The sequence below is a fragment of the Sciurus vulgaris genome (assembly GCF_902686455.1).
Source record: "Sciurus vulgaris genome assembly, chromosome: 1".
Taxonomy (NCBI): Eukaryota; Metazoa; Chordata; class Mammalia; order Rodentia; family Sciuridae; genus Sciurus; species Sciurus vulgaris.
Genome location: NC_136461.1, coordinates 169,488,591 through 169,500,829, shown reverse-complemented (window position 1 = coordinate 169,500,829; position 12,239 = coordinate 169,488,591).

Sequence of the window (12,239 nt, the reverse complement as noted above, 5' to 3'; positions counted from 1 at the left end):
CAGTGGTTTAGGAAGCTGAGGTAGGAGGATCAAACCAGTCCCAGCAATTTAGCAAGACCTGTCTATAAGTTAAAAAAAAAAAAACAGGGTGGGGGACAAGCTGGGAAGGATGTGGCTCAATGGTTAAGTGCCCCTGGGTTCAATCCCCAGTACCAAAAAAAAAAGTAGGTAGTTAAGACAGCTGTGGTGGTGCACACCAGTAATTCCATCTGTTCAGGAGGCTGAGGCAGGAGGATCACAAGTTCAAAGCCAGCCTTGGGAATTTAGCAAGATCATGTCCCAAAATAAATGTGGCTAAGTACCAAAAGAAGAAGAAGAAGAATTGGTGAGTTAAGGGAGGTTTTTTTGTTTTTGTTTTTTCCTGTCTTCTTATTTATCTTGTTTGCCAGGAAAGACCTGAACATGTAGTTGACAAAGATCCAAGAGAGAGGGAACAGTTAAGGACACAGGAAGGTGAGAAGATGGTCTACCAAGCCAGGAAGCTGGCTGTTGACTGAAGGGATGTGTCTTCCCTGGAGTAGACAGGAAGCATCTGGACTCAGGAGGGCTTTTCACTTAGCTGGAGGGTAGTTGAGGGTCCCTTTTGACAGCTTCTGTTTTCTCAAAATAGATTTTTCTAGGGGCCCTCAGCTCTCTTCTGTCTTGTCCTTGGTCATGACATTTTGCCTGTGCCTATGCATCTTCTTCCCTTCTGGGGAATATTGTCTCACCTCTCTACATGTTTCCTCCATTGAAAAAAGAAAGCAATAAACAAATGGAAGGAAGGAAGGAAGACCATGTGCCATGATTTTGCAAGTCTTTCTCCTCAAGTCTTTAGATAGAGTTAACAACAAAATGAGAGTTAAAACAGGAGCGATTCCAACTGCGTTCAGACAAATCTCAGCTAGAGGAGTTTCTATATCACCCTTAGGTAAGACAGTTAACAAGTAATAAATTATTTTTTTTTAGGGGGTAGGGGTGCTTAACCATTGAGTTATATCACCACCTCTAATTTTTTTTTTTGAGAGCGTTTCATTAAGTTACACATACTGACCTCAAACTTGTGATCCTCCTTCCTTAGCCTCCCAAATAGCTGGAGTGACAGGTGTGTGCCAACATGCCCAGTTAGAATAAATGACTTTTCTTAACTACTAATGTAATATTATGACAAGATGGTTCTCAAATGCCAAAACTTTGAAAACTCTACCCACTCATAACAAACAGGAGAAATGAAAGTTAATAAAAAATATCAGAGTAGAGCTGAGGATGTAACTTGGTGGTGAAATCCTTGCCTAATATGTGCAAGGCTCTGGGTTTGATCCCAGCATTAAAAATAATAATGATGATATAATAATAATAATAATAATAATATAGATTAAAACCAGACTAAAGATCTGGGGGTGTGACTCAGTGTCCCAGAGTGCTTGCCTAGCATATGAGAGGCCCTGGGTCTAACCCCTGGCCCTGCAAAAGAAGAAAAAATAATAAAAGCCCATGAAATTTCTAGTTGTCCATGGTGGTCTTTATGAAATAAATATGTTCAGATGATGATAATCTATATCATTAAAGTTTAGGAACTCGGTACAGATTAAATTTTGACAAATAATTATGTTACATGGGTGATCCTGGGGAGTGACCAGTACTGGGGAGCTGAGAGGAACCAGAAGCTTGTATACTGGGTCTGGCAAAGTCAAAATTTTGTTTGCTTATATTTTTACTTTTAAGAAGTGACCACGGTCTTCTGTGCACATCTCAGTCGGAGCTGCTTCTTTGCCTCCACTGCTCCAGAGCCAACCCCTGCGTTCACAGCTGCTCAGCCCGGGTAGGACGAGCTCTCCTATGCTATCTACACCCGCGCCCCTTCCCTCCGCACAGGTCAGGGGAGGTGACGAGGGTGCCTGACCTGGGACCTGAGAAAGAAGGGGTCTGAAAGCTATCAGAATTTAGGCAAATTACTTCTCATCAAGAACTGTGAAGGCAGATTGCTCACTGTCAGGCATCTATCATCTGCCATTTGCCTGCCTCTCGCCTGTCCATCGCCTACCTTACCCCTATCCATCACCCAATGCTCGAGGTTCACCTCCCCATCGTCTGACAGCTGCCAGCAGATTGACCGCAGACCGCTAGTGGAGAACCAGCTGCCTGCTATCGCCTGGAAGTTCACTGTTACAGTACCTGCAGGTTTGATTACACGTAGCTGCCACCATTTTGAGACAACAGCCAGGCCTCGTAGGACCCCTAGCCGGACTGACTGAGCCCCATCTCCAGGATCCCTCAGCCCAACCAATCACTCCCTGCCTCTGGGGCCCTCACATCAACTGACTGCTCCCTGCCGCCAGGACCCCCAGACCAACTGACTGTGCCCTATCACCGGGACCCCAGACTGACTGATTGCACCCGGCCTCCTGGACCCCACACCTACACCAAACACACCGGACCTCCAGGACCCCTGCCAGACTAACTGCATCCCACATCCAGGACCTCCAGCTGACCACATCCACCCCTGAGCTGCAACTCCCCATTTGCCAACACATTTCGAAACCAGAGCGGCCATCTTGGATAATCCTGGAAGGCTTAGCTCTGATCTTTGGGTGGGGCAAATCCCATCCTGAGACGCCTGCTGGAAGCATGAAGCTCATTGTCAGGTATCTCTCATGCATCAGGCTACGGAACACTGGGAGGTTTCATTAGTATATGACTGTATAGTATATACTAATATTAGTATATTAGTATAGGAATGATCTCACTGATAAGCAGATGATGACACTTAATGGGGGGTGGGAGGGGGGCAAGAATGGAGGAAGGAGGGACTGTATAGAGGGAAAAGAGAGGTGGGAGGGGTGGGAGAGAAGGAAAAAAATAACGGAATGAATCAAACATCATTACTCTATGTAAATATATGAATATGCAAATGGTATGCTGTTACTCCATGTACAAACAGAAACAACATGTATCCCATTTGTTTACAATAAAAATAAATTTAAAAGAATTATGTTGCATGTATGAAAATGAGAGTGAGAGTTATTTTTATCTTTATTTTTGGTACTAGGGATTGAACCTAGGGGTGCTTAACCACTGAGCCACACCCACAGCCCTATTTTAGAATTTTGAGAAAGGGGCTCGCTGACTTGCTGAGGCTGGCTCTGAACTCAAAAACCTCCTGCCTCAGTCTCCCAAGCCATTGGGATTACAGGTGTGTACCTCCACACCTGGCTCACAAATATGTTGATGTTTTTCAGACTTTGAGTTCCACTTGTAGAGGTGATCAGTTTATGTCTTTGTCAATGTTGGAGGAGTCTAATGAACCTAAGCTTCCTGCAAGGGATTCTTGACACTCTGAGCAGTACATGTGGAGGGAACCCATTGAAAAACCCTAGAAATCATAATCTATTTCTGATGTGATGCAAGACACATATGCTGTGAAGTATGAAATCCTACCTGTGGCCACAGGTTTTTTTTTTTTTTTTTTTTTAACCTAAGTTGGGTGTTTGGCTTCTGTAGCAGAATTTTGTGATTGCAAAACAATCCTAGGATGAGATGGGTGTTCACTAAAGATGTCCCCTGAATGTTCAAAGAAGAGACTTCTTTAACTTGCCTATGTCACAGACTTTCTGAAACAATGGGCAGAGAAAATATTTAAATTTTTCATTTAAAAAATTTATTTTCAAATTTTCACTCATAAGTGTGTGCCAAGCATGGTTGTGCGCATCTGTGATCCCGGCAATTTGGGAGGCAACGATGGAAGGATTCCAAATTCAATGTCAGCCTCAGAAATTTAACGAGGCCCTAAGCGACTTAGCAAGATCCTGTCTCAAAATAAAAATAGAAAAGGCTGAGGATCTAGCTAAGTGCTTAAGCATCCCTGGGTTCCACCCCTAATACCTTCCCCGCAAGGTGAAAAGATCTTCCAAAGAAAAGAAGAAAATATTTACAAATCATAGTCAAGCACAGTAGCATATATCTGTAATCCCAGCAACTCGGGAGGCTGAGGCAGGAGGATCACAAATTTATAGCCAGCCTCAGCAACAGAGAGAAGCCCTAAACAACTCAGTAAGACCCTGTCTCTAATAAAATATAAAAAAGGGCTGGGATGTGGCTCAGTGGTAAAGTGCCCCTGGGTTCAATCCCTGGTAATAATTTAAAATAAAATAACAACCTAGCTGAAAAAATAGGGAAAAGATTTGCATAGTTCTTCAAAATGAAATATACAAAAAGAAGAAGGGGGGAGGAGGAGGAGGAGAGAGAGGAGGAGGAAGAAATAATACAAATAACAATATTCATATGAAAAGATGTGTAAGTACTATAGGATGGTAGTACATGCCTATAATCTCAGCAACTCCATAGGCTGAGGCAAAAGGTTCAAATTAGGTAAAGGGCCCCTTGGTTCAATTCCCAGTACCACCACCACCCCCCCCAAAAAAAAAAAAGGAAGAGCACGGGCCGAGAGTGTAGCTCAGTGGTGAAGTGCATATTAGCATGTGTGAGGCCCTGAGTTCAATCCCCAGCACCACAAAGAAAGAGAAAGAAAATCAAAATTGTTGGGGGCTGTGCCATGTTGAGCGCGCCAGAATGGCGCCTGATCACATCGGCAGCGAGGAGGTTAATTGACATAAGCACACTCAGGTGATTTATCGTCCACACACACAATGTATGCGCATGTGTTCTCGAGCACTTAATTGTGTCTGCTCGGACATCTAGCGTCTTGCTAATCTTTGCGTAAGAGGCGTGGCCCTGCTCTCCGCCTCCTGGAGGCGATATAAGCATAGGCGAAGCAAGACAGAAAAACACACAGCAGCAACTAGCAGAAAGAAGCGGTGCAGCAGCTAGTAGGGAAACACAGCAGCTAGCAAAAGAAGTGGCAAGAAGAAAGAAAAGACAGCGGAAGGGCAGCTAGGAAGAAGAAGCAGCTAGCCGATAGAAGCAGCGAGTAGGGGCAGCAGCGGAAGGCAGATCGCAGAGCAGAGAACTGAGACGCATCACTAAAGCACCTTAGGTAGACGCACCCTTAGTTCACAGGATGCAGGACGCACCAGTAAGAAGCAGCAGACCTTAAGTAGGGCGTAGCAAGTCTCTCTTCCTCTAAGCTCTAAGCAAAGCCTGTCCTTCTCTCAAAGTCTCTCTTAAGCAAAGTCTCTTTCTCTCTGATAAACAAAGTCTCTCTCTCTCTCCTCTCAAAGCAAGTAAACCTCATTTTCTCTATCCTCTATGAACAAACAAGCAAGAAAGCAGTGCACTAAAGAGAAAAATAGAAGTAGCTCAGTTTCCAGTCCACCATCCATAAGACCCGTGCAAATTGTTGCTGCAAGCGGTGACAAATATCCCCGGATTTTGTACTGCAAAGAGCCAGCGACAAAAATGATGTAAGATACCACTTTATATCCACTAAAAATGAGTGTGATCAAAAAGACAAAAACTAGGGCTGGGGTTGTAGCTCAGTGGTACAGCACTTGCCTCACATGTGTGAGAAACTGGGTTTGATTCTCAGCACCGCATATAAATAAAAAAAAATTTAAAAATCCATTGATGACAATAAAAAAAAAAAGACAAAAACTGTGAGTATTGGTGAGGATGTGGAAAAACGAGGACCCTTATAAAATGTAAAATGACACAACCATTCTTGAAAATGGACAGTTTCTCATAATGTTAAACATCTTTACCAGATGACTCAGCATGTCCGAGAGAAGAAAATATGTCTACAGAAATACTTGCGCATCTATGTTGATAGGAGCACTATTTATAATAGACCCAAAATAAAAACAACCCATTTGTCTATTACTGGGTTAAAAAGACAAACTGTGGTACATTCATTGTATTCGTTTTACATGACAACTATAACAAATTAACACAGACTTTTCTTTCTCAGTTCTGGAGGCCAGAAGTCTGAAATCAAGGTATCAGCAGAACCGCATTCCCTCCAGAGTCTACAGGGGAGAATCTCATCTTTGTCTCTCACAACTTCTGGTTGTGACTGGTGACTGTTGACATCCCTTGGCATTCTTTAACCAGTAACCACATCGCTCCAAATCTCTGCTTCCTCTTCACATACCTTCTTTTGTAGTCTGTATTGTAAGGGTGGCCAAAAGGAGTCAAACCAAAAGCGACTGAACAAAGCTTTATTGGGGTTAGCTCCTGGGTGAGATTCACCAGGCCTCCGGGGTGATAGCCAGGGTGAAGGGCCTAGGAATCTGCGCGGGGCTCCGACAGGCCAGGGCTGTTATAGTCCATAGTCCGGAATTGGCTGGGTTGGGTCCCGATGAGTAACAAGTGGGTACAAGGTGCCATTAGGGTTCATCTGCCGGCGTCTGATTGGTTGTTCTTTGGCGCAAGGGCTGCCGGATGCCCGTCCCCATCCAGCTGCTCAGATTTCCCTAACATGTATTCTCTGTCAAATCTCCCCTGTGTGTGTGTGTCTCTCTCTCTCTTTTTTTGTACCAGAGATTGAACCCAGAGGCACTTTACCACTGAGCCACATCCCCAGCTCCTTTATATATTTTATTTAGGGATAGGATCTCACTGAGTTGCCTAGGGCCTCACTAAATTGCTGAGGCTGGCTTTGAACTTGAGATCCTCCTGCCTCAGCCTCCCGAGCCACTGGGATTACAGGTGTGTGCCACCGTGCCTGGCTTCCTGTGTATCTCTTATAAGGACACTTTGATTTATCCACACATATCCCAAAGCAAGCCTCAGAGGAATTAAGTGACTTGCCTGGTATCACATAACTATTTAGTAGTAAAACAGGGATTTGAGGTCAGTTGTATGTGATCAGTGCATTAATTCCCTGATAGAGATTAACTGGGTGGTAACTGCAGTCAGGTAGTATGACTGGAGGAGGGGAATCCTGGGGGTGTGCTTTTGGGGTTTATATTTTGTCCTTGCTGAGACAGCTCTCTGCTTCCTGTTGTCACGTGTCGAGTTGCTTTCCTTCTCCACGTCTTCCACCATAATGAGGTATGAGACCTCTAAAATCGTAAGCCCCCAAATAAACTTTGCCTCGGATTGTTCTTGTCTTTTGGTTGCAGCAGTGAAAAAGCTGGCTAAAACAGTGCTTGAATACTGTCCCCTGGAGGGGAGGAATGTTGTCTTTACATGGCAAGAGAGCAAAAGAGAGAAAACCTAGGCCCCATCCCATTTCATAGGGACATTAATCCATTCAGGAGGACAGGGGCTTCATGATCTAAATGCCTCCCATGCATTGGGGATTAAGATTGCAACACATGGGCTGGGGAGATAGCTCAGTTGCAAGCACAAGGCCCTGGGTTCGATCCCCAGCACCACCAAAAAAAAAAAAAAAAAAAAAGGATTGCAACACATGAATTTTGAAGGGGACAAAAAATTCAAAACATAGTACTGACTCATTCTGACTTGGCCTAGGGCTTTTCTAATTTTAAAACTGAAAGTGCTACATATCAGTAACCTCCCCAGTTTGGGGCAAATGCAAACACCTGGCATGCTGCCTATGCTATGCAATAGCATCTGCTCACTGTGCCCCCAAGTACTCTGATGCTGGGAGTCAACATCTCTACATGGAGAAGATGATGAGGAGGTAAAAGAAGATTTGAAGGGAAGCTTATCGTTGACTATTAATTTATTAGATGTACTGAAAGATGAGATGACGTAAGACCTGAAAGGTACTAAAGTGCTGGGCTCTGTTTTGTTTTATTTTTGAGATGAGGTCTTGCTATGTTGCCCAGGCTGACCTTGAAATCCTGGCTCAAGGATTGGGGGAATGTAACTTAGAGGTAGAGCAGTTGCCTAGCATGCATGAAGCCCTGGGTTCAATTCCCAGGACCACCAGATACACAAAAAAGCATGGGGCTGGGGCTGTAGCTCTGGTAGAGTGCTCACCTAGCACACATGAGGCCTCAGCACCAAATAAAAATAAATAAATAAATGTTGGGGGCTATGCCGTGCGGACTGCACCCGGATGGCGCCTGGCAGCCAGCCAGGGGTTGCTTTGATCACATCGGTGGTGAGGAGGTTGATTAACATAAGCACACCCAGGTGATTTGTCATTGGCTGTATCCAATTAAGTCCACGCACACAACACGAGCACAGGTGTTCCCGAGTGCTCCTGATTGTGCCTGCTCGTTTTTTTTTTTTTACCTTTACCATGATTGGACAGCTAGCTCCTCGCCTAATCTTTGCATAATTGGCGTCAGCCCTACCCTTCATCTCCTGGAGGGGATATAAGCCAGCTCTCCTAGAGCACCGAGTTCCAGGTTCGAGGTCCCAGGTTCGAGGTTCCAGTTCCCGGGTTTCCTGATTCATCAATAAACCGTTCTGAATTCAAGAGCCTCGCTACTCTTTTGTCCCCTGCGCCAAATTGACTCCGCTGGACGGCATCAAATAAAGGCATTGTGTTCACCTACAACTAAAAAAAGAAGCATGTGTAGAACTACTGGGCTCAAGTGATCCTCCTTCAGATCAAGGAAAATTTCACAAATGATCTGGTACCAGATTTAGGAATATAAGAATAAATGTGCTGGGCATGGTGGTGTACACCTGTAACTCCAGAGGGTGAGGCAGGAGGATTCCAGTTTCCGGAATTTAGTTGAGACCCTGTCTTAAAATTAAAAAAAGAGCTCAGGATGTCGGTCAGTGGTAGGGCATCCCTAGGTACAATCCCCAATAACACACACACACACATGAATAAATGAGTCTAGCAAACATTTTTATATGCATTACAAGGTTCATATGCTGCATATGTCTTTATGTTAATAATAAACTGGTAACTAATCATTTTTTCCTCCTCTTCATGATAGTTAATGTTTTCTCTTACATCTTCCCAGCTTTCTTTTTCTTCTGTTAAGGCATAAGTTCTTCCCCTCTGAAATCTGGGCCTCCTGCACTGACCCCACACAGTATAGGAAACCAGAACTAACATGGAAAAACAAAATACAAATAAGTAATGCATAATTTAACTGTTCTGTATTACTAAAACATAAAGGGTCCCTGAGAATCACATAAATAAAAATAAATTTGGATTCAGATAATTTCTTTGAGAATTCTTTTAACAAATACAGTTGTAATGAACAGAGAATTTGAAATTTTATTTAATAAATGTGGGGGAGAACCATGCTGATGATTACATTACCATCTTTTTTTTTTCCATTAGCAATAATCACTCCTCAGACATCCTCATTGGCTACCATACTGCCACTGCACAAAGCTTACATTGCCATCTTGTGGCCTGTTGGGGTAGTGTCTGCATCTATCAGTAATAAAGATGAGACAAGATCTTCTCTTCCTGGTATAGGAATATGACATGAGCCTTATGGGTGAAGTAATCTAGTTCTTGTATAAGCTATTCTTCAATATATAACTAAGTCACATCTTCTTAGTATTTCCCAAAACACATCTTTCAAGAGGTAGTGAGTCCTACAGTTATCAGACATTATTTTCTTAAATGCATGTTAACTTCCTCTGCAACCTTCTTTGCCTCTTGACCAGGCACCCTGCAATAGGTTCTCACAGCACTGTGCTCCCCTGTTATGGCAGTCATCTCTCCCCCTTGTAATTACCTATATGACTGTCTAACTTCCTTGGTAGGGTCTAACCTCTTGGTATGGGAACTTGGGGAAGGTGGGGGCAGGATGGTAGTTATATTGTTTACATTGCAGTCTTTGGCCCATAGCAGACACCCAATAAATATTTGCTAAATAAATAACTTTATTGAACATGGAGCACCTGCATTTCACCTACATACAAATACTTCGCTATAAACCAGATCTATAGATCTTTAATCTTTCCTTTATCTAACCTAAAACAATATTAAACTCTTCCTAAGGTTCTTATGATTCACAGCTATGTTCTGGGTTTTTATAATCAGCAATTAACTTAAAGAGCTTATAAAGCAGTGTCCATGCCTCAAATATCTGTCTTTGTTACTCATAGTGTCTAGCTGAATTGATGACACAGTGTAGCTCCTATTACTGAACAAAGACTATTTGCCTAAGCAGAACAGCCATATATGCTGGTTGCCATGATGGAGTCAGTGCTGAATCTCTGAGGTCATTCTGTTTTCACATGGCAACCTCCCACCACCTTCCTTTAGAAACCCTCTACAGTGGCATGCCAGGCTTGGTGGTGCAAGCCTGTAATTCCAGAAACTTGGAATTGCAAGTTCTAGGCCAGCCTGAGCAACTTAGCAAGACCCTGTCACAAAATAAAACAAAAAGGACTGGAGATGTAGGTCAGTGGTAGAGCACCCATGAGTTCAGTACTGGGGATAGTGAGATCCTCTACAGTGAACTGGGTCAGACAGGTGCCTGCATTTTGCATTGTCAGGGGTCAAGGAGTGAAGGGTAAGTTCTTTCCAACTGGCTGGGAGTATGTCACTTCCATTCTGCCAGGTGGGCATTTGGAGAAGAAACAAACAAACAAAAACCCAAACGAACTTTGATTTGCCTCTCTTTTGGTTTTTACTTCCAAGTACTATACTTTCACATTAGAGATTTTAAACATAAAAATCACTCTGCATACAGCTAGGACAAAAATTCAAGGTGGCTTTTAGAATTTGATCTTAGAACTTTTGTTCTCAGTAGCTACAGAAATATTGGCCTATTAATATATCACTTGTATACTACATACTTTACTTACATCTCCATTTCTCCATGTTGCTAAAAAAAAAAAAAAAAAAAAAATCCCTATCGTCTAAGGTAGATACATGGCTCTTAGCAAGTGATGGTATATACTGAATTTCCAAAGTCTTATCCATAGAATTTCAATATTAGCACACATGAGAATGTGCCAGCAAATGAAGTGATTTCTGTAAATAATCTTAAAAAAATAACTTCTGAGGTCTGGGGAGGTAGCACAGTGGTAGAGTATTTGCCTAGCACGTGAGAGGTTCTGAGTTCAATTCCCAGTACAGCAACAACAAAGCAAAAAAATCAAAACACAAAAATGAGAGTTTTTAGAATGCATACATAAAATCAGAGGATAGAAATATTTTAAGTACTGTTTGCAGACTAGTGTCAACCTGTAATTGGTTAGTTACTGGTCTGCATCAAAAAAAAGTACTGGTATTGGGAATATGAATTTAAAAGTTTGTATAGCAATTTTACCCTGTCCTGGTAACCAACTTAATGATCAATGGTCATGTGTAGTATAGAAAAGTTTAGGTGCTGGGTAACTTGGGTGTGAGTTTAACATGCAGTATGAGCTATGAACCAGTCCTAAATAATAGGACCACATATCAGTCTGCCACAAAATAAGATCTTCATCACAGTTAGGAGCACTGTCCTAAAATTTTTGTAAAAGGAATTCTCAGACACACTTAACAAAGGTGAAGTTCCTTGAACTCAATAAACAAACAAACAAAAAAAACAAACAAAAAACAAACAAACAAAAAATCTATGAAGTATTTCTATGGGAAAAAGTAACTGTCATTTTAGCAAATAACAGAAACTGACAATTCCTTCATATACTTCTTTGGGAGCCATATCAACTTGGTCTGGAGGCAAGGCTGTCAGAGAGGAAGGAGAGAGGATGTCTGCATTCCTACACTCAGTGTTGCCATAAGTACACACAGCTAAAAGAACCAGTGTGGCAAGGCAGGCTGAAGAGCAGCAATCGGATGCGATGCTCCATCTGCACAAGATCACAGCAAACTCCAAATCTTACTGTCAAGAGAATGAGGTCTTCTGAGGGTGTATCTCAGTATTAGAGCACTTGCCTAGCGTACATCAGGCCCTGGGTTCAATCCCCGGTATGTGCCTGCACATACATGCACACACACACACACACAGTTCTTTCATTCCATCTGTGCATCACACACACAGCCTATATTATGGAAGAAACACAGGGCTTGAGATGAGTCACTAGAGGGGAAACAAGAAAACTGGATGCTGAAATGACTCAGATTCAATATTGCTAACTACCAAGAGCTACATCCCTTTTGCAAATAAATATGTAGGGAACTCTGCTCTTGACTAACTAGGAACAAAGATTTACTTATGATTTTGGTGTCTACATCTGTTCTGAGAATAGAATGGGTCATTTGTGAAACTGTCATACTGGCAGCTCAGAGGTTGCTGCCTCCCAAGAGCTCCTGGGAGAACCAGGGAGAGCCAGCTGATCCAAAGGCAGGAAGTTCATTGGCTAGCTAGCAGTCTACAATTTTAGCCACAAGCTTTCATCAGATGAACTCAGGCTAGCTTTCATGGGCAATGGAAGATAAGAAGAGTACTGGGGCCAGAAGTAGCCTTTTGTGTGTATTAGGAATAGAACCTGGGGTTGCTTTACCACTGAGTTTCATC